Below are 19,745 nucleotides of genomic sequence, written 5' to 3'. Positions count from 1 at the left end.
AGCCTTAGCAATCATGTGCAAATTGAAATGAGTGCAGCTGTGTGGGTGCTTCTCCTGTGCTCTGTTCCTCGTCAAACACATCTAATGTGGTCTGTGACTTCCATGACCTAGCACAGATTTTTCTCCATACACAGCCTAGAAACAAAGGTCTAGAATAGGCCAGAATAAGCTTTTCAGTGCATTCTTGCCTTTGACCATAAAGTAGCTAAGAAGGGAAATTTACATTGTAGGCTTCTAAAATTCTTAGTGGTTATTTCCCTCCTACCTCATTTTCCTCCTTGAGGAAGAAACCTCTCTCTATGCTTTCTGTTCTTCCAAATGATTTGAAAACTTGAATGTACTTTTCCTTGCATTTCATAGTTAACATTCTCAACAACCTTCTGAAAAATACGTGGCATTATGACGGACATGCGGCTAAGGTGTGGGCAGAGCTATGTGGAAAGCAGAGTTAGAATTATTTCTCCAAAATATTAGTGCAATTTCACATGCAACTGCTTCTCTAACAAATCTCAAAAGATTTGTTATAAATATTATTATATTTATAACAATATATATTATATTTATAACAATATATATTAACATATACATATTTATTATATGTTATAAAAGAATTCATATTATATTGATTATTTTATACCTTAACTCTACCATTTAAATTATTTTAAATATAATTTCATTGTGGTCCTCATCCAGAAAAGCATCTTATAATTTCTTTGGGTTGTGCTTTGTTTTGTTTTGTTTTATTTTGTTTTGTTTATATATTACAGAGGCAAGATGCCTAACAGCTTGAGGCCTTTACGAAGTCTAGGACTCCCTGAGTTCTTCTTTTCTCATCTCTTCTCTTTGAAGTGGAACATTTTTGTTCTTAGTCCTCCTCTTTTTTCCTTCCTCTCCTTCTTGCTGTTTAATATTTGCAGGCTTTTCAAGGTCAGCTTTTCCTCTCTCTGTTCACCTTGTCGTGCTCACCACTGCATGGTGTTAATTGGTGACCTGGCACCTCACCAGGCTCTTTGGTCCTTGCCCACCATTTGCTGTGAAAGGACAAGATCATATGAAATGTTTGCCTAGTTCTTGCTTTGCAAAGGTTTCATGGCCATTCAGATGGCAGTGAAAACTTCATAGAAATCTATTAGGTTACAAAACCATCATAACCATTCATCGCTGCTCTCAGAAATAATTATATTAGGCAAATTCTTTAGAAGAGTTTTAAGCTTCACCAATCCTCAAGGACGGAAGAACCTTTAATGTTCATAATATTTCAATTTGTCTTGTATTTATTAAGTTTTCTTGTGAAAACTCCCAGAGCCCTTAACAGCAGAACACTGCAAAGTTGCAGTAATACCAGAAGATCTGGGTCCTGAGTTTTCATGAGTTTTAGTGTGAGCATATGAGAGACTGCTGTTGTTGCTCACCTTTGTGCACTGACCAAGCTTTGAAAGCCTGGTCCTGTCCAGACAAGGTGTGAGCCTCTGTGCTTGATTCCTCTCCTTTCAGGTGACAATTGGCTCTAGACTCCCTTTGTATGCAGAGGCAGGAGGGAGGCAACATGAAGGGTGACAAATCTCATTATCATTTAAACCGCTTTCTTCACTGATGCTATGCAGACAAGAGTAGCCATTGCCTAACTTGTACTGGTAAGGTGGGATGGATATTTTTACCTCCAAAATAATTTGGTATTTTTTTTGCCTGACTTTGCAAGGAAGAGGCAATGAGACAATTTCCTCCCTCCTGTGCTTTTTCTCAGCCCAAGGGGGCTGTGTTGCATGTGGGATATGTCATGACAGTCCTGTAACCATCCCAGCCCTCTGGGTCTGGCCCTTTGGGCTTAGACCTCTTTCATCATAACGTGGTTTTCTGCTGCACCTGGGGCTGGCTGTCATTTTACAGACAGCAGATTGCAAGGATTGTTGCTTCCTCCTCTCTGCTGCTGGCAGTGGTTTGATTTTCTCAGTTTTAGAGGGCTCCAGGCAAGTGCTGCAATCCTCTTCCTTCTCTAGGGACCTCCTTCAGTAATAACCCTGGTCTGACTGAACCTATTAGGGATTTTTCATGGAGAAATATTTAAACAGTAGGTCCTGTGATCAGGGGTAGGCATGAAGGAAGCCCTGATTGGATTGAGGCTGTTGTAGGTGTGCAGTTTCTTCTTTTGTTGCTATGAAAAGGCAAGTCAGTGATGGAATATAGGTGCTCTGAGATGCAGGCATTGGCAGAGTAGAATTTCATACTAGACCAACTACCGAAATTCAGCCTCAGCTACTTGTCAGTCCTCTTTTGTAACTGGTTCTCTAGCTCTTTACTGCATTATGCCCTTATTAATGAATATATTTTATTTTTTAAAATACCAATTCAGTTTTGGGTTTTTTTGGTGCTGAAAAACGTAGGATTTATTTTTTTTCCCTTTGTGTTATGCAGAGTTGTTGGCATTTTAAGCACCACAAGGTTGAATTAATTCTACAAAGGAAGGGTTTGGTCTGATTTGCTTACGATTAACTCATTTCTGCTCCACAGAACCTATTTTGCCTGAAACATTCTTGTTTAAATAGAGTAATATTTTAATCTTGTGCTTTGGGTCCTTTTAAACCTGATTCTATTTTGTGCTCCTATTATCCCAATAACAGTTCAATTAGGAGTGGTTAAAAATCAAGATATTTATTTTAATTGCATGCTTATCTTTTGAGGGTATATTGCAGTAAATAAGGAACATTTGAACAAAAAACCCCTAACATTGCAACATGTCTTGTCACATTATACTTATCCTACACCTGATTTCAAATGTAAATTGCACAGCATTTAGCTCTAATGAAAATACTCTAGTGAAGGAAATTGTTAAGATTTTCTGGTGCTCCCCTAGGGGTAATATTAAAACCTCCATTACTAACATCTCACTCTGAGAAGACAAAATGTGCACTGAGAATACAAAAGCTCTGTTGGCATCTAAATGTGTGCCAATTAATTCGCAGTTACAGACCTGCAGATCTGTATGGAGATGTAAAAATAGGACCTGGGAAAGCTATTTAGATCCCTGTATAACAGGGCTCCTTGACCCTGGATTTCTAATGTTAGTTTAATCATGGCATTCTGCTTTCTATTTATTTATATAGTTGCCTCAATGAACAAATTAATAATTATACAGCACATTGACAAACATGCCGAGTAATATTTGCCAGATTTTAAATTAATTTAATTCAAGGGCCACTTCATTTACAGGATTCATAGGCACATCAAGGAGTAGCTTTTACTTCATTGCTATTCAGATTACACCAAGATTTTTCATAATTTTCCAGTCTCCTTTTTATTTCTCTCCCCTCCTTTCACTGAGGAAGACAATTTACCTTGCTTTTCTAATAGATAGTTACTTTCAGGCAGGTGGAAAACAGGTAAATGATGGACAAACAGAAATGTAGATAAATGCATGGGTGACATACATTTTAGAGAGATAATAATTTTTATTAGAGAAAAAACAGCTCTAACAACTCACCTTTATTTTTCCAATTTTCAATCTATCTCCTTTTGTTTTTCACTTACAATTTCCTTTGGGTATTATTTTAATTTTAAATAATTTAATTTTAAATAATAATTTTTAAATAATCTATCTTGTGATTCTGTGGAGGACTGTTTCTGTGTTGAACATAGACTCAGTGACACAGAGTTGCTGTGCTTTCTATTGTTTGTCAGCAGAAACATGATATTACAACCAGAAACTGGCTTGAATGTCAGTATTAGAAATTTGATAAACATGTCCCATGGCAGGCAAGTCAAACCTTTAAATGAAGGCTGTGTCCTTTGATCAGGGGTAAGGAGATGATCATCAACCTTTAAAAATACTCTCTCCCTTTCTCCAACATGGCCATGTAAAAGGAAGTCACAGAACAGTGCTGCTTTTCTTTAATAGTATTCTCTTTTTGTTTCCCATTTCATTATTATTTTGGAAGAAACAGGACAACTGGTATGTCAAAAAGACTTTATTTCTCAAAAGGTGGCACATTGCTATCTTAGCCAATACATAGCAGGGTCTGTTCTGCTGGAATATAGAGAATCTGAGACATATTTAATATTTTCTCCATATTTTAAGAAGAACTGCAATGTTGGGGAGATTAGTACCCTCTTTATTACACTTTTGATAACTCATATGATCTGTGTTTTCATGTATTTAGTTATGGCAACACCCCCTCAGATGCTGGTGCTTACAGATGCATGTTCAGTTGTAGAACAAGACCCTTGAAAGCCCCTTTCATCCCTTTTTGATATCACCTGATTTTTACCCAAAAAATCCTTACCTTGGCACAGGAAGTTACCAAGGATGTGCTACACGCAGCCACCTGAATGACACAGCGAAGCCTCAGCTGCTACGTCCTCTCCCTGCATTGCTCTGTGCCTCTGCTCCCTGTGTCAGCAGTGCTTCCACAGAAATACTGCATCTGGTTTTGTACCCAAACATTCCTTTCTGGGCTGAGCCCAACTTCACCTGATCCAGTTGAAAGATCACTATGAAATAGTCCTGTGGGTCCGCAGACCCCAGCTTAGTTTGCTAAGCACAGACACCTTGTGCAGCTGTGTTTGCTCTCCTGCTCTTTTCTAAGTAAATCTGGTTGCAAAAATAGCAGAGTTTTAGGGGACAAGATCCTCAGAGACATGAAGTCCAACTAGCAATGGGAACTGTGTCTGAAAAGCTTTGGAGGAGCAGTGCTGTGTAATTTTACTGAACTTTCAAGATGTAGCCAGATAGCAAAACAGAGTTATCAGTGAGGATCATCTCAGCTGGCTTCTGAGGGGGGACCCATATGCACTTGGGTGTCTGGCAGTAAGGGAGCTGCCTTGGCTTCTGCAATGGGTATCAGAGGTCTAGGGTCTAATTAATTTGCATAAATATATGCTTTAAGAGTCTTCCATGCATCTTCTTTTGTTGGAGACCTCTGCATGCAGCTGATACATGTGACAGAGGTCTTAGAGAATCCTATTTCCTTTAACAGCTGGAGCCAGGCAGCATATGCTAAGGTATCCCTATTACCTGCTTTGGAAAAATTGCATCTGGGCTCCACAAACTAGATCTGCATGAACTGTATTGAGAGCTCAGATATCCCTCCAACCTACAGAGTCCTACATGTTGGTGCCTAAAATTAGGTATCCTATTTGGCAGTGAAGACCACCCTAAATATCTACTGGTAGGCAGAGGTAGGAAGATGAAACTCATCTAAGGATATTAACAATGAGAAAGCAAGATTTAAAGGAAGACAAGTGAATCAGCTCCTCATACCCCTGGCTCAGATGAAGGCTAAATTTGGAAATGGAAATTGTTTAGGTGATACATGGGTCTCTCTGGAGAAATGTCTCAGAAACCACTTTAGAAGAGACCAGAGGGGCTGGGGGTGAATTGTAAAGCAATATTTGAACCAAATGCTTCTTTCTAATTTGTGTGACGTGACTTAAAAGATGGAAAACCAACAGCTGGTGGTGTGAAAGATAGATATGAGGGAGATAAAAGAAGACCGTGAAGAAAATTGAGAAATAATTTTTATGCCTTTCACATTTAGGAAATTTGTGAGTTATCAATGAATAGTAAGGTTCTCAGAAACAAATAGGAAATAGCTGTGCCTTGTGTAAGACATTAGCAGTCTCTCTTACGTCTGAACAACTTTTCATAGGTAAAATTGCTTTAGCTGGCACGATTATCACTGTTCACTGCTGTATTCAGCATGCTGCTCAATGTGATAATGAGTGATGTCTTTTTTCCATCACTTCAATACAGGTATGCAATTTATTCTGCCAGTAAACACTATTATAATGTAAAATTTATAATACAATATCTTTCAATGCCAGTCAGCGTGATAGTTTGAAGGAACTCGAATGTGTCTGTTATGTATCAGAGCAAACAAACCCCACATTAACAACAAAGTTGCTTACTTGGCAGAATGGTGCAGCTGCCTTGCTTTGCTTGCTGGGGTGCATATATTAACAGCAGCACTGCTCCCTGGAGTGTCATGGTCCCAAACTCCCTCACTCTTTCTGTACAGTCCTATCAGTGTCATGGGGAAGGTACCAAATGGAATGGGCACAGTGATGTCATGTTAGGCATTTGGAGCACTAGGTTTACCTCTTAATATCCCCACAGCTCAAGCATGAGGTCAGCACAGCTGATGATCCTTGATGTTCTTAGCCAGATAAACTCTCACGTTAATCCCGCACATTTTAGTTGACAATACAAATAAATACTTTCTGCTCTGTGTGTATGTGGGGGTACTGTTCTTTCTTTCAAGAGCTTTTAGAATATATTCCAAATAATTTCCAATAATTTAAAAGCCTTTTAAAGAACAGGCTCTTCTTCCAATAATTGACAGGCAAGACAATACCAGAGGGGGAGGCGAGGTGGAGAGGGGCGGAGGTGTAGATTGCTCTATATAAAAGCTGCTAAATTATGTTGTCAAAATTATAGCAACATTTTTTTTTGCTCAAAAGCCTTGAAAAATCACACTCCTCCAGTCCCAGACTTCTGGCTTTTGTTTATTTTGTGCAACCAACCTAAAACTTCATGTCATGAAATCTGTTATAATTGGAAGTACTTGTTGGATTCAAAATCAGCCTAGGACCAGGAACCCAAACATGTGACTGAAAACATTGTCTCTATTTTTACACATAACTACAAGAATAAAAAAATTTGGTTGCTGCTTGTGGTACCAGTGATGTGTAGGCTGGATCTTTGCTTTCATCTTGTTTATTTCCCATTTTTTGACAAATTTTCTTGTGAAAAGTAACCTTTCTGGAGATCTGAAGAGTGCACTCTAAGCTGATGTGATAAGACACTTTTGACAGTGGGAAAGCCACTGCCTACAGGCTCTTCAGTTGGGAACGATCTCCATTGAGAACAACATTCAGTAACTTGCTGAAACGGGAGTACCAATAACTCTCAGTTCAGAGATCTTGTTTACTGACTTCTCAGTATCTCTTCTAAGTTATAAAATAATCCTTCCTCCCTCCCTCCCTCCCTCCCTCCCTCGCTCCCTCCCTCCCTCCCTCCCTCCCTCCCTCCCTCCCTCCCTCCCTCCCTCCCTCCCTCCCTCCCTCCCTCCCTCCCTCCCTCCCTCCCTCCCTCCCTCCCTCCCTCCCTCCCTCCCTCCCTCCCTCCCTCCCTTCCCTCCCTCCCTCCCTCCCTCCCTCCCTCCCTCCCTCCTTCCTTCCTTCCTTCCTTCCTTCCTTCCTTCCTTCCTTCCTTCCTTCCTTCCTTCCTTCCTTCCTTCCTTCCTTCCTTCCTTCCTTCCTTCCATCCTTCCTTCCTTCCTTCCTTTCCTTCCTTCCTTCCTCCCTTCCTTCCTTCCTCCCTTCCTTCCTTCCTCCCTCCCTCCCTCCCTCCCTTCCTTCCTTCCGCCTCTTCCTTCCTTCCTTCCTTCCTTCCTTCCTTCCTTCCTTCCTTCCTTCCTTCCTTCCTCCCTCCCTCCCTCCCTCCATCCCTCCCTCCCTCCCTCCTCCCTCCCTCCCTCCCTCCCTCCCTCCCTCCCTCCCTCCCTCCCTCCCTCCCTCCCTCCCTCCCTCCCTCCCTCCCTCCCTCCCTCCCTCCCTCCTCCCTCCCTCCCTCCCTCCCTTCCTCCCTTCCTTCCTCCCTCTCCACACTTCCTTCCTTCCTTCCTTCCTTCCTTCCTCCCTTCCTCCCTTCCTTCCTTCCTCCTTCCTTCCTTCCTTCCTGCCTTCCTGCCATCCTTCCTTCCTTCCTTCCTTCCTTCCTTCCTTGATTCCTTCCTTCCTTGATTCCTTCCTTCCTTCCTTCCTTCCTTCCTTCCTTCCTTCCTTCCTTCCTTCCTTCCTTCCTTCCTTCCTTCCTTCCTTCCTTCCTCCCTTCCTCCCTTCCTCCCTTCCTCCCCTCCTCCCCCCCCCCCTCCCTTCCCCCCCTGCCTGCCTTCCTGCCTGCCTTCCTGCCTGCCTTCCTGCCTGCCTTCCTGCCTGCCTGCCTTCCTGCCTGCCTTCCTGCCTTCCTTCCTGCCTTCCTGCCTGCCTTCCTGCCTGCCTGCCTGCCTGCCTGCCTGCCTGCCTGCCTCCCTCCCTCCCTCCCTCCTTTTCACAGTAAAATAATTTGCTCTAGAAGTAAGAAACTGGAAAATTTAATTAATTTTCTACTTGAAACATTCTGATGTATTCTTCTTTTCAGGTTATTTACTCTTTACATGCAGCATGCCAAGCTGCAATTAATTTCTTGCTGTAGTCTTCATGTCCCATGAAGCCTGTATAGCTCAAGCATTTCATAATTCAAGATGCATTCGGAACATGACATGAAATACAACCAGAGTTTCTGTTTGCTCTTCCACAAGTTGCATCATTTATTAACACTCTCCCTTCATAACAAGTCTAAATGATGAAGCTTCTACAAAATCTATCTGACCAGCCACCTGTCTGTCTCCTACAAATCAAACCCAAAGCAAAGCTCAGTATCTTGTGTGCACTTTCAGCTTTGGTCCTTACAGAGTGTCTTATTAAAGTGGGAGAACAAGCAACCCTCCAAAAAAGGACTGAAAAAACAAGAATATGCCTTGCATAAACAGGAGGGAGAGACTGAGATGCTTTTTCAGCTTATGGTGTTCAACTGTGCAACAGGCATTGCATGCTGTTGTGCTTTATGGCATCTTTCTGCTGGAAAGGCTAATGAAAAAAGAAGGGTAAATGCATGCTGTTCGCATTTGATGACATTTCAATAAAACTACAATATTTTTATTATTTTGAAGAAACATTTTTAAGAGTAAACTATGCGCTTTAATAAATATACTTACGCATGACACTGCATGAGTTGAAAGTCTTGATATTTTTGACAGGTAGATGAATAGACTGTGGTCTCTTCAAGCTGCAAGACAAAGAAGAAATTGGTCTGGAGACCTGCTGAAGGAAGGGACTGTTTGGCACTCTTTGGTGCAATATGAGTAGCTCACCCTCCTATATGTATCTGGGGTAATGTTTGTAGAATAGAATCACAGAATTGTACAATGTCCTGAGTTAAAAGGAGCCCTCAAGGACTTTCAAAGTCCAGTTCCTGACCCTGCACAACACAACCCCTAGAGTCACACCACCTGCCAGAGGCTGAACAAGCCAAGTGACCTTATATGCTTCTCATATGGTTTCTCTCTAGACCCTTCACCACCTTTGTAACCCTTCTTTGGATGCTCTCTAATAGCTTTATGTCTTTCTTGTATTTTGGTGCCCAAAACCACCCGCAGGGCTCAAGGCTGCAACAGCACAGAGTGGGGGCAGTCACCTCTCTCCACCCATCATTCCAGAATTCCTGGGAGATTTTGCAGAAAAATAATAGTATACACACACACACACACACACACAAACACACACACACACATATACATGTACAGGCACCTTTTCTGGGACTACAAAGAAAGTTTTTATCCACACTTTTGAGCATTGTGCTTCAGATTGATTTAATAATGAACCAACTTGTAAGAACAATCCCTTATCCACAGAGGTAAATAAATCTCATTGTTTTGGTCAAATATGTGGATGCTTTCCAAGATTTTTTTAACAATGATCCCAATTACCTAGCTTTCAGCAATGATCCTAATCTAATAGTTTATGTGCTAATTTTGACCAGTCTTCTGCTGTCAAATCCAGCAGTCTTTTAAAGGCAGGCAGTAAGCTGTGTTCCATCATTGCTGCTGTCCCATCTACCTGCTTTATTTTATGTCCTGATGAGGGAGTACTGCAAAGATCAATGGAATTTAAATAACTGTATTTTTTTGTCTCTATATTTAAATGTACACAGTATTTCAAAGCTAAATAATGCCCTGACGAGTGAAAACAGTGTCTAGCATGTAACTGAGAAACTAGTCTTGAATGGTATTGAATTTCTGGCCAATTCTGAGTTCTATTTTCAGGTGTGGTAGACCTGATGTTGATGTTCCTGACACATTGGGTACAGATATAATTTGCTTTCCTCTTAGTCTTGCACTTAACCTAGCTCTGCCTGGAAACTGTCTTCAGTGTAAATGAGAGTAACCTTTGTTTTTTGCCTCAAGTTTCTGCATCTTGTGTTGTAAGCCAAGGCAGTCCCCGGTTGCCACGTTTGGAAGAGAATTAAAATCACATTGTGACTGATCCAAGAATCAGACCTGGAATGTGTAAGCCCGTTTTTGTCTACTCAAGTGCCAAGGCAACAAAGTATGACCTTTCTGAAATATTGAAAAATACATTTTCATATGTTCATGTATCTTAAGAATCACTTTGTTACCTGTAAAAAACAGTTTGCCATCAATCTGTGAAGAATACTAGCCTTATTCCACTAAGTGCTACACTTCTCCCAGCAAAGAGTGCGGAGTATCTGAAAAGGAAGGATTATGATCAAGGAAGCACTTCTTTTGTAATGAGATTACTTCTAACATGATGCTATAATCATATGTGCAGAGTTACCAAATAATTTGCCTTTGTAGTAACTCTTATGACAGTAAGTACCAAAGTAATAATTTGTGTCTGCTACATTTTTCAAGCTGTTGTCAAACAGATAACCTGTCTACATGCTCAGAACTGGTATCTCCTGCTGTTCAGCTCAATGGACAAGGGGGTTTTATTCATGGAGGCACTCTCAGTAGAATATAGTTTGAGATTGTGCATGGAGGTGCTCTAGTACTTGTAGAAAAGCAGTATATTCTCTCTGAATAGCACTTACATTATATTAGCTACTGGATATGAGTGTTTGCTTCTTTGTTTTCTTTTGCAATAACATCATTTTCTGTGCCTAAATTCTATTAATGATTTATACTTTGATACTTCATTCTGTTTTGTTTTGTTGGGCTTTTTATGATTGATTTTTTGGTTTGTTTGATTTAAATGCATTTTTTAAATAAGCCATCACTTTTTGTTTTTTATCACTGGAGATGGAGAAGTTAATAGGTTATTTCTCACCCATTAACTCTGAAACAGATAAGATCTTCCATCAGATAAAATAAAGTGAGTCAAGCTCAGTGCCATGATAGGTCACTTGATTAACCAGCAGGGAGAGCTGTTTCTTTAGTAAGAATCATCTGCTGGTCAAGATGAGGACTTAAAAATTCCTCTTCTTTAGATTAGGAATTTATGTATGAGATAAATCCAAACAAATACTACATACTGGAATAAAGCTGTGAACACCTGGAGGCTCCACTGTAAAAAGCCACTGTTTGTTGCCCAACAAAAGGCTTTCAATGCAACTGTATCTATGCCATTTACCAAGTAGGAGGTGAGCAGAGGATTCCAATAGTTAATAACTACTCTTGCCTCTATTATGTCCCCTTCACCCATTTCTGGCATTCATTAAGGCTCGGATTTTTCAGCCATTGTTCATATTAAGCAGAACCATCAGATTCCCCAGGTTTAGCTGTGCATTGAAGTCTCTTCCAGTCTAGTGGCATCTAGTCTAGGGCTCATGAGCTTTCCTAGTGTTCACATATTGTATCTTTGTTTGCTGGCTATGTCCTGACTGCATTTTTAAATTAGGGACAGTCTTTTCCATCTCCTGTAATTCCAGGATAAGAGGAATTAAATAGTATATAAGCCATAGAGACTAATGTTTCCCAGACAAATTTCTGCTGCAGGCAATATTTTACATTTTGGAAGTGAAGGACTACCAAATATTAAACATTATGAATCAGATTTTCACCTCTCATTGAAATGAAATCAAAAGGGGGAATATGTCTGGATATGTCTTCTCCCAGATAACAAATGACAGCATGAGATGAGATGAGATGGCCCAAGGATGGTTGAGTTCAGAAAAATTATTAAAAAAATCTATATACTATTAAAAATTATTAAGAAATTTTTTTTCACTGGTGGGGTTGGCAAGCACTGAAAGAGGATTCCCAGACAAGTGGTGGAATTGACATTCCTGGAGGTGTTTGAAAGATGTATAAAGGTGGCATTTGTGGATATGGTTTATTGGTGAACTTGGAAGTGCTGGGTTAGCAGATGGACTCAATGATCTTAGAGGTTTTCCAACCTAAATGTTTCTATAATTCTATGATTTAATAATTCTATGTTAATAGTCCTCCTCTCCTGCTTTTTTTTTCTCTGATGCAGAATTTCATTAAATTAATCCAGGATTTTTAAAAAAAATATTACCCTAAATAGCAATTAATTTTTGAGTTCTGTTTTCTAACATTTTACAAGATAGATTTCTTGGTTCCAAGTAAAGATTTCATGTTTATATTTTCTTTATGACAGTTTTATAAAGGATTTTGTTTTTAAGCATTAATTGTTTGGTTTTTGAGTAGTTTTTTATGATACACTTTCATCTCAGATGATCAACATTATAATTAGCACCTAAAATTTAGCCTCAGCAGTGGTACCAGTATAGAACATTGCATTCTGAATGCTCACTTTAAATTATAACCATTTTTGACAGCTGTGCTACTAAGCATTATCTAAGCAAAGTAAATGTATAGGGTATTCAAGTGTGTGTGTTGATGTTTTTAAGCCCAGTCACTCAGAAATGAAGCTTTTTCTCAAGCATGAACTGAACTGGTTTGCTGTATATTCTGCACAGCATCTCTGTGCTCAGTTATATAACACAGGCTGGTTTCCTATAAAAGTGTCTACTACTAGTAGGAAGTGCTACTTCCTACTGCTCTCAGGTGTTACGGCAATTGAGGACTCACTTTTTGTTATGGCAGTAAAACCTCCATAGCACTGATGACTTCCAAAGAGAGCATATTAAAGGAAATACCACTTTCCATTAATCATAAAACAATCATGTTCTTTTGCTAGATGAGACCAAGCTGATGATGCTTCTGTACACTGGTGTGCATTGTGCTTTTCTGGTTAAAAAAAATGACCTCAAATGTGTGTAGCATAAACACTGAGAGATTTCTGGCTATGTAGGTGAAGCTGGTGATATACCAAAGCAGGTAATTTTATTGACTGTTTTGCTATCTTTGACAGGTGCCCTATAAATATGTACTGCTTATTGCTTATAGTTCAGCTTATTGGCTAGGAATCAAAATTTACAGGACCAAATCCCACACTTTGAGAGATTTGCTCCTTTGAGGCCACTCAGGTGGCTGAGAGAAAAATGCACACCTTCTAGGACTGGCAGAGACATGGGAAAGGGTAATTATTTCCAGCTGTGCCTCCCAAGAACCAACCCATAATGCTGGCTTTTAGGAAGCAGTGAGTATGTGCTGCCAAGTATGTTTTAGTGGCACATGACTGTTTTTTAAAGTTGCTGCTTGCTGTTAGCCTTGGAGGCTTTTAAACCACTTCATATTTAACTATCATAGCATCTCTCCATCTCTGGAGACTCATCTTTGACCTTCTGTTTTTGGAAGATGAAAACTGGTTTGGGTTTCTTATTTGTCTGCTGAAATCATGGGAATTGGTAAAGTGCTATAAAATTGGAAACTTGGACTTTATCTTCCATTTACAAAGAGGAACATTTCTATTTTTGTTCACCAGGGAAGGCAACATTTGCAGCTGACTGGAGGAAGAGGCCAGATCTACTCAAACATGTTGAGAGGCACAAATTCATGGAGTGACCAGTTTATGGAACAGGGTGAAGGATGGAAAACAAGATAATTGTGCCAAGAGAAATTATTTCAATCACTCTGTGTGCCCTGAAATGCTCTGCATAAACTTAAAGGTGGGAGAATGGAGAAAAGAGAGAAAGAGGCTTTCTGCTTTCTTAACTGCATTGTAAATACAACAGGGATAGTGATTTACAGTCTTGGTGCTTATGATCTGTAAGCCAAATGTTGAAGTCTTCTGTGTTTCACACATTCATACTTGCTTCATACAAGAGTTCACATGTGAGAGACAGAATAACACCACTTGCTAAACTTCAGGGACATGTAGTAATAAGCACTCAATTTTCCTTGTTTCCCAAACTACTGGTGTAGCAATACACATCCATTCTGGTCAGTAAAGCCTCTGAGTTTGTGCACCACTATTAATTTTCCTCTGGAGTCATTCCACTGTAGAAAATTCTGTGTATTTGTCTCTTTGTATCATTACAGTTGTGGAATACGTGCCTGGATTGGTGAGCTCCAAGTCAGATTTTCTGCTCCTTTATACTGTTTTTCATGCATTTCATCTTTACTGATTTCAGTAGTGCACAAACTCAGAGGCTTTACTTAAATGGACTAATTCTCTTCGTGTTGTGATGAAGGCCTTGGTGTGGCTTTGGGTGAAGATGAATGTCACTGAGGTCAAGATGTGTTCCATCATTATCTCTGATGTAACAGTGGGAAGGAAACAATCGTAACTACTCAGTTTTTTGACAGTTGGTATGAAGTCAGTGTTGCTTGGTGTGTTATGCCACTAGATGCAGACCAGAGGTAGGATGAACCAGGAGGGATGGTGAGCACCCTTGCTGGAGCTGACAGTTGTCAGAAGAAATGTTTGTTGGAAACAAATGATTGTCTCAACTTGCTGGTTGAGACTTGCTCTTTATAAAACACAGCTTGACTGATGCACAATTGTATCCTGAGAAATTTGTTTACTCAAATTTTAAAGGAAAGAGTTCTTTTGTTTGTTTGTTTGTTTGGTTTTTTAAAAAAATCTGTTACTTTTGGTACAGTAAAGGCAACAAAACATTGTTCAAATGGAGTACCTCTTGATACAAAAAAATGAATCAATTTCTTACAGCAATGCCTGTCTCTCTAATGGAAACTCCCAGAATGGATGGACTTCTGTTTCTTGTTGCAAGTGTTAGCTATCATGTAGAGGAGCTATGCTCTATCAGAAGTCATGCCTAAGCCTGTTATTCCAAGGAGACAATTTTTTTATAAAGAAGCATTTTCTTATTTTAAAGTCTTGGTAAATAAACACATAAAGAAAAGGGTTCATGCAGAGACATGGCTGGCTGTAATTCTGGGTAGGAAGCTATGATGCTTGTTTACTTCATTTTGTTGCAGGGAAGAGGACAGAATTAGTCATGAGCAACAAATCTATACAAAGTCATTTATCAAGCTTTGCTGGTGTCACTGTGATGTCCATGAAAGCAGACTGTTTCATTTCTTACTCTGATGTGGAGGAGAGACTGCTGTTCTCAAACATTGAGAAAGGCAATGTGCAAACAGCTGGCACTAGCTTTTAGTAAAAATTCTGGAATGTGCTAACACAGGAATAGAGCGTCTACAAATTATTTTGACATTATCACACAGAGGTCAGCTTCCCTGTATTGATTGTGCTGCAAGATTTTACTGTCTTTTCATCATCTTACTGAAGATCTCAGACACTTAAAAGTGCATGGTCAATAGATGGCAGCAAGTCATTTAGCTTGACTCTTACCTCTTCCGGGCAATCCTCTGCACAATCAGTGCTCACCTTCTTCTTTTAAGAATGCACCTCCTTCTTCTTTGCAATTCTAAAGGCTGCAATGAGATGTATAAACCAATGACAGTTAATCATATACTTCATCAAAGAAATACCCTGTTGCAGATATCTGGTGTGCCTGTTTTTTCAACCCCATTAACATTATAGTTTGACCTTCATGTTTCTTCAGTCCAACAATTATAAACCCCTTTAACTGGGATCCAGAGTGATAAGAATTAGTGATTTCCTGTGGAAATGCTTTATCAAGGCACAGCAGAGGAGATGGTGCTAGAGGAGAACCTCTATACCTTACATAGTTACCCCGATAAAGACCTTACATGTTGTCATGGCAGTGAGTGAAACTGGTAGGAAGAGAAAGTTGATGTCAGGAATTTATTGAATAAAGAAAAAAGCAGCACTTAAAAGGAGCTGAAAATAATGTTGTTCACAGAAATTCTCCTTCCAGGAACTGCAGTAAAACTCATTATATCTCCCAAACTGACCGCAGTTCCCAAAAGGAGTTTTCATCTTTTAGTTTAGTTTAGGAGCTTTGACACCAGGCTTTCTCCAGTCATAGTGCTGCCTCTGACACCAATCTTTTGTGTAGCTTTGAAAATGGATGAGAAAGTCTTTTCATGAAATCGCTAGGAATCTAGCAAGCAAAGCAGTATATGACCCACTACACAGTCTTTCTCCTCTGTAATCTTTACTGTTCCCTGATATTCCAATATAACAGTCTTAGAGCAAGAAATTCATGTGAAGGAAGATGTGGGAGGGGCATGCTGGTTTTACTATTAATCTCTTGCAAAGCTAATTGTGATTACAGTAGAAAATAATTATTTCCTTGGTGATATTGCAAAATCAAGCAACTGGAAAATCATTGCCAAACTTTAAAATATTCTAGAACTACCTTTTTGCTGAATGATTGCTGGTGTTTTGCTTTGAGTAGATATGTGCCTGATAATTATACTGACAATATTGATGCCTTTGAATGTTTTCATAGAAAGTTAAAATCCATTTGAGAAAGGGTAGGTAATACCACATTCTAAAATTAAAGATGTGATGATAAAACCTTGAGTTTCACTGTTTAGTTATTAAAAATGCATTTATTTAAGAGAAGTCTGAGAAGTATGTTTTACATCCTCATTTTATTTTATATATGTATCTTATTTTTACAGCTGTTATAAGGATTTGATACTTGAAAGATTTATAAAGCCAAGCTATGTAAGGAATATCTGAAAACAGAATCAATAATTTCTTACATAACTAGAGTAGCAGCATTATTCTGGAGATCTTAAGGCATATATTCAAATGTTGATTAATATAGGACCCTTGTGAGGAGAATAATTATTAATGTGTTCATATTATCAGTGAGTAAACTAGTCACAGAGCATATTCTAACACTGCTGGGAATGCACTAATAACTCCTACTTGAGCAAAAAACTTCTGGTTTGGTAGATGTGGGGAAGGCAGTGGAAGTTGCTGACCTTAATTTAAGTAAGGTCTCCCATAAGATCCTCACAGACAAGCTGCTGAAGTATGGGTTGGATGAGCAGACAGTGATTATAAACTGGCTGAGTGGATGGGCCCAGAGGGTGATGATCAGTGGCATGAAATTGGAGGCCAGTAACCATCAGTGTAATCCAGGGGTCAATACTGGGTCCGGTCCTATTTAAAATCTTTGTTAATGATGGGGAAGATTGTGCCCTCAGCAAGTTTGAAGATGACACAAAGCTGGGGGGAGTGGCTGGTAGGTTCTGCCATCCAGAGAGGCCTCATCAGGCTCATCAGGAGAAATTGGATGACAGGAACCTCATGAAATTCAGCAAGGAGAAATGCAGGCCTGCTCCTGGGGAAGAACAATCCAAGGCACCAGTGTATGCTGGGGGCTGCTCTGCTGGAAATAAGTTTGACAGAAAAGAACTTGTGGGGTCCTGGTGAGCACCTAGTTGAACATCAGCCCCCAGTGTGTCCTTGCTGCGAGGAGGGTGAGAGGAGTCCTTGTCTGCTGCAGGCAGAGCACTGACAGCAGGTTGAGGGAGGTGATCCTCTTCTGTCAGCACTGGTGGGCCACACCTGGAGTGCTGTGTCCAGATCAGGACTCCACATAGGAGAGACAGGGACATATGGGGGGAGACTGAGAGAGTTGGGAGAGTTCAGCTTAGAGAACAAAATTTCATTGGGGAATGTCAATATGTAGAAATACCTGAAGGGAGGGTGCAAAGAGAATGGGCCAGGCACTATTTAGTGGGGCCCAGTGACAGGATCAGAGGCAGTGGGCAACACTGAAACACAGGAGGCTCCCTCTGAACATCAGGAACCACTTTTTTTCCTGTGAAGGATACTGAGCAGATGTTGCCCAGAGAGGCTGTGAAATCTTCCTCCCTGGAGATATGTAAAAGCTGTCTGTACATGCTCCTGGGCAGGTGTCTCTAGGTGGGTGTGCTTGAGCAGGTGGTTGAGCCATGTCACCTCCTGAGGTCATGCCCAACCTCAACCATTTTGTGGTTCTAGCTAGGATTCCTTACTCAGTCTTTCTCTAACATCACATACTCTGTAAAATCCATATGAACCTGGATATTTTTCTTGCTGTGTTTCCATGTTTCTTATTCTATTCATGATCTGAAGTAATATACATTTTTTAGGATAAGTTCTTTCTTTTTCCTTCTCAAAGTTATACTGTTCTTTGCGCTTCCTGCTTCCACAGTGGTTTTCTGCCTTCCCTGTCTTCTTCCTTCATCTGTGTGGATTCATTTTCCCTATCATGATATTTTTGGCTGCTCAAGGTGCCCACCCTGCCTTTCTTTTTCACTCCTCTTTTGCCTGAAAGCCCAAATCTCATATCTACCATCACAACTGTTTTCTTCCTTCAACAGCAGAGATCATATCTCCAGTCTGTCCCTCCCCTTATCCCACTCCACTTTCCCCATCCCTGCTATTAAGTCTCCTTCACATTTTTTCCTAAGCTTTTGCTCATCTCTTCTCCTGCCCCTATATGGAATATCTTGTAAACCCATCATCCCAGCTTTGTCACTAAACAAGATTTCAGAAATAATTAAAAAATGGATAAACACAAATATTTCCCACAGTAGCATAAGCACTGAGTGTAGGAAAGGTTGTGCTATTATGATTATAATGAAAAATAAAACCTGTCTCTGGTAGTGTCAGTGTGTCTGGTAGCTTCAATTTCTCTCAAATCACACTGATATCTGCTTCTTTTTTTGTGTGTTGTGGAGTGCCTCTGGCTTCTGCTGGTCTCCTGGGAGAAGAAGGAGGGCTTAACATGAGCAGTATGGTTTGATATGAGCAGTCTGGCTTTGCCAGCTGAAGATTAAATGCCCCTTCACTTGTCCCCTAGGACATCTTTGTTGTGACTTCTGACATGGCACTGTGGAGATTATTATTATCACCAATTTTATCACATCTTTGACAAATAGAGCCCCCTCTCACCTACAGGTTACTTTTTCTGTTTGTCTCTTCTGAAGATGCAGTGGTAAAGTCCCAGAGTGCAGTGTAAACTGAAGCCTTTACTACCCCTGTATGTGATTGTTTTAAGAGAATTACTTTGTGGGATTCTGTCCCCCACTGTTTGGAGTTTTTTGATATGATTCTCTCTCTCCCACACACACAATGACTCCTAGTCTTGCAGCTGATATTGATGGATTGGTTTTCATGTTGTGTTTCTTTTCTTTTTGACCTGTGTTTAGTGCAGAACCTGAGTGACCTGAGTCCTTGTTTTTGTCTGTCAGGATAGACCTTCAGGCAGCTGCTATACTACAGACATCAGATTAATTGCTCTTTTTATCAGCATTTAGGGATGTAAATTTGGGGGCAACCTTAAACAATTTGCAGTTCGTCAGGAATCCTGGAAACAGGGAATTATGGAAGGAGACTGTTCCATTATAAAGAAATATGGGGAACCTTTCTTTTGCCTCTGACAATCCTTCTGACTTTCAAATGCTGGGTCAGTGTTTAATCAAGCACCAGTTCTGTGAAAACTCGCATGAAGCACATGGATCAGTTTATAGTATACACTGGCAAGGGCACCCTGGAATTTTGGTAGGGTCGGAGCCCAATTTAAGAGTAATCTTACTGACCACTGGATGTCACTGCGACACTGCAGGAATGAAAATTAAGGCTAGGATTTTCAAAAGTATCCAAAGAGTTTTAAGAGCAAGAGTCCTTATGACCATCATTTCAACTTTGGGAATTTTTCTAAAATTAGCTGTTAGCCTACATGGCGCTGTTGAATAGTGAGCTTTAATTTTGAGAGTTAGACACTCTAATCTATCAAAAAAGTGTATGAATTAGTGTCACTAAAAAGCATGTGTGTGTCTCAGAAAGGGGATTCCCAAAAGGGATTCTAGTTATACTATTTTCTGTCATTGATACAGTGAAGATTTTGATGATAAATGAAATTAAATGATATTGTTCAAATTTTAAAAAGGCAGGACTGATGGAGATTTCAAGAGTTTAGTTAATCT

The sequence above is a fragment of the Pseudopodoces humilis genome, chromosome 2 (assembly GCF_049639895.1).
Source record: "Pseudopodoces humilis isolate 2021_Gansu_Grassland_sample_001 chromosome 2, ASM4963989v1, whole genome shotgun sequence".
NCBI lineage: Eukaryota > Metazoa > Chordata > Aves > Passeriformes > Paridae > Pseudopodoces > Pseudopodoces humilis.
Note: the sequence above shows the minus strand (reverse complement) of the source record.